Here is a 4,411-nt window from a genome sequence, read left to right as displayed (position 1 = left end):
AAAGCTTCGCTGCTTTACCCCCCATCCTCACGACCGGAAGGAGCGGAAGCGGTCGACTGTGGCATAATAAAAGCTCCGCTGCTTTCCAGCCGTGTGTCACGCTCGTTCAGCGGCCCCATTTCGCTTCGACTTTCACCCTGCTTCATTCTATTACATTAATAAATCATTAGCTCATCCATGAACATGATTTCTGCCCGAGTCCTGTCGGATTGCATCGGCTGTGGAGATGAAGACCAGAACTCCCATGATTCCACTCTGTCACGCCGTCATCAAACTACACGTTTTGTTTCTTTGTTTATTTTGAATACGTGCCCTCTAGTGGCGAAAATTACATATTGTGCATATTATATTAATAAAAATGTTTCAATGGTTTTCACCTTATTGGGACAAAACAATTGTATGTTTTAAAGAAAAAAATGTGTGCGTTTTGTTGGACAGGCTTGTTCTGTTAAAGAACTTTGTATTCAACTCTTTTTTTTTTTTTTTTTTTTTTCTTCTCACATGAGTTTGTTTATAGAGCGTATGATTGTCGTCACTTTCCCACCAGAACACAAAAGAGTATGCTGCATAAATGGATTTAATAGGGAAAATGTGTAAACGCGAGTAAAAAAATAAATAGTATTAGTTTAAACTAAAGGTTGTTGAACTCGATATAGTTTTATTTGCAACTTACCAAATATGCAGTGGTCCATGGATATTGACATGCAGCCAGGAATCGTGTTTTCTGACATTTATATGTGTCTGATTGCGACGCCGGGAAAATACATAAAGCAAATTTGCCTGTGAACGCTTTATTTAAATGAAAAATACTTGATAGGTTAGTCTAAATTCGGGTGATCACTTATATCAATGTTATATGTATATTGTCATATCGTCCAGCTCAAAACTTGTATAGTTTTTCTCATTGTTTATTTAAAAACATCCAGTTATGCAGAATATAAGATGGTAAATATTTAATTGATGAGTTGTCCATATAATATATAACAATACAATGTATAGGGTATGATTTTATTACAAAATTCAACATATTGAGATTACATAACTGCAAATTACATGATAAAAACAAATGTTTTGCTGTCTGGAGTCCGTTTGTATCTTTAAATTGCAGCAATTCATTTGATTGGCTTTTCTGTAGGTTTCGGCAGTCTGTAAAATATATCTCAGATTTTTTGTGTAATCTATTTGTACAGTAAATCGCAAAGTTATTTTTCATTTTAGGTGTGCATTTATTATTATTATTTATTCTACTTTTTTTTTTTTTTTTTTTTGGGGGGCAGCATTCATGCTAAAAACTAACGTTGCCATTCAGTCTTTTTGCCACTCAGTGGGCAGAGCAGCAGGCAGTCCAGCTGATAGTGACATCACGTGTATAACTTCTATAATCTGTTATGTGTGAATTTTAGCAATGTGTAGATAGATATATGGTATTTTTATTGTTTCTACATGATACCTTTTATTTATTTATTTTGTCTCTTAATTTTAAGGTTTGTGTGAAGGTCAATATTTTGGATCTGATTCGACAGAAAGACACCGTGACCAGAAGTAGATGCAGACTCAAACAAACAACGTACACGGTTGCCGATATGATCACAAGCATGCATTTGTCTGTTTGGGGTGAAACACAAATAGAGACTGGGAAGTGGTATGAATTTCAAAATTTGTCTGTCAGATTGTATAATGAGAAGCCTTGCCTCAGCACAACTGTGCAGAGTACAATTTCTGTCATTGATGATCTTGGCACTTGTGCACAAGAGAAATAGCAGAGGGAGACATAGTAGAGACAGAGGTTAAAGTGGAATATCTCTGCCCTCAATTTCACACTTTACAGTCTGTGAACCACGAGACACAGATGACTAGATGTTTGCTGTGTAGAGCTTACTACAAAACATCTAAAGTCATTACAGTAGTACGAGGGCACATCACGATAGATGTTGGTGAGGGAAAAAAAAAAAAAAAGATTCTAGATAATGACGTGTTTTGCCAGCTGCTTGGTTTGAAAATAGGTGTGCAGTACGAGTCTGATGAGTTGGTGTCAAAGATATTGACTCATGATAGGCTCAGTGTGGAACTGTCAAGGCATGGTTGTTCGTGCAGCATTTGTAGGAAATGCAGAAAAAAAGATCGATTTCTGAGCCGTGCAGCACAGAAAGTTGCAGTTTATCATCTGAGCAGTGTAGCACAGCAAGCTGCAGATCGCCATCTTTTGTAACGGCTCCTAACATGATGGCTACCAGCACAACAACAGTTGTTAGCACAGTACTGCAGAGTGAATCCAGTGTTCAAGATGAGGGGGTTGGAGGCATACAAGACCTTTTTGATGTCAATTTGGACTGTGAGGATGTTTAATTTTTATATATTGTTTTTATTTGTATTTTTTCTTTCTGGCTTTGTATCATGGGTTAAACTTGAGTTTATACTTTATGTAGTAATAATACAGTTATATAGATGCATCTAAAAAATATTGCACAGTACTACAGAGTGTATCTGGTGTTTAAAATGAGGGGGTTAGAGGCATGCAAGACATTTTTGATCATGTCAATTTGGATTTTGATGGGTCCTCTCTCTCTCTCTCTCTTCTCTCTCTCTCTCTCTCTCTCTCTCTCTCTCTCTCTCGCTGGGTACCAGGGGTTGAACTTGATTGGGTATATGTGCATATATAGTGAGTTTGTGTAACACTCTGTTTCACACAATTTTCTAAAGATGTGTGTATTGTACACTTAAGTGCAGTTGTTTTAAGTTGTAATAAACAATTTTGAACAGTATTGTGAGATATTACAGATATTTGTTGTAAATTATTGTTCAATTGAACAACTGTTTGTTTTTGTTTTTTGTCCAGATCTTACATATACATGTTTGAAGGGATATACTGTATGTGCAGCATCTTTCATTTCATAATTGCAATAGCATTTGTGCTTTTGTTTTTATATGAAACAAAGCTTTAGTTTTTAAGTGTTATTATATAAATTAAATCACAAGTGTTGCTTTTCTGCGCATTTATGGTGTGTTTATTAGTAGTTACATTATACAATTAATATGCAGGGTGAGTAGAAGTTTTCATATTTAATGTTGTGTATGTCAGTCAAATTTTCATTGTATTTGAAACTTAAAAAATGGTGTATTTGTTTTATTTTGTATCGTAATTATGAATACTAGTGTATTAAAATAGATGTATACAAGTATATTACAATGACGTTTATGCATTATATAATATAAATTGTTTCGAAATGGGTTTACAGTGATGGGCACATAATCATTCAATAATGGAAACAAATTTCAATTTAGTTTAACAATAGTGTTATTGTGTAGTTCACTCAGTTTAGTAGTAGTTATTTTTGATGTTCAGATTAGGTCAGGCTTGAGCATCTGTATAGAAAATAGTATTGTTATAATGTAGTTTAGTGCACTTTGTAATTGATTAATGCAATTGAGTATAAGCGTTTAAGGGCAGTAGCAAGAAGAGTTATAAAGGATGCAAAGATAAATAGTTGGAGGAAGTTTTGTAATACGCTAGGCCCTGAAACTCCAGTAAGACAATTGTGGTCAGCTGTACGTAGAATGTCAGGGATATATAAAAGAAGATCAATACCAGTGTTACAGAAGGGTGATGTGGAGGCAGTTTCCAATAAGGAAAAAGCAGATATGTGTGTTGATAGCTTTCAGGTAGTGCATAGATCAGAGACTTTTTGTGGGTTGGGAGGGGAAGGATGAGAGATGAGTATTAACTTAATAATTAACCTAATTAATTAACCTAATTATCCATTAGGCAGTTAATCAGTGGAAGTTGGAGAGGAGTTTAGAAAATTATTATCCTATTAATTTGTTTTTCACTATAAAAGAATTGAAGGATGCAATTATGGGGCAAATACTACACCGGGGAGAGATAGGGTGTCTTATGACTTAATTAAACATCTGGATGATATTGTACTTGGTGAAATATTAGATTTGTTTAATACAGTGTGGGAAGAGGGTAATTTGCCCAAGGAATGGAAACATGCCGTTGTGATCCCAATTTTAAAGCCAGGTAAAGAGGCATCTGATCCGGGCTCGTATCGCCCAATAGCACTCACGGCAGTGCTTTGTAAGATTATGGAGAGGATGGTAACAAATAGGTTAGTATATTTTTTAGAAACTAAGGACTTTTTGTTGATGTTCAGAATGGTTTCAGGAATGGAAGGTCTACAATGGAATCAGTTGCAGTGTTGGATCAGGATATTAAAAGGGCATTTAGCAATAAGGAAGTAGTAGTTAGTGTTTTCCTGGATATTGAGAAAGCATATGATTCTTTGTGGAAGGAGGGATTAATGGTTAAAATTTTTGATTTAGGAGTTAGGGGAAGAATGTTTAATTGGATAAAGGATTTTTTTAATTAAAAGAACAATTCAAGTAAAGGTTGGTAGTGTTAGTTCAAAAA

Source organism: Sinocyclocheilus rhinocerous, unplaced genomic scaffold (genome assembly GCF_001515625.1).
Source record: "Sinocyclocheilus rhinocerous isolate Xijiao unplaced genomic scaffold, SAMN03320098_v1.1 scaffold10518, whole genome shotgun sequence".
Lineage (NCBI taxonomy): Eukaryota > Metazoa > Chordata > Actinopteri > Cypriniformes > Cyprinidae > Sinocyclocheilus > Sinocyclocheilus rhinocerous.
Note: the sequence above shows the minus strand (reverse complement) of the source record.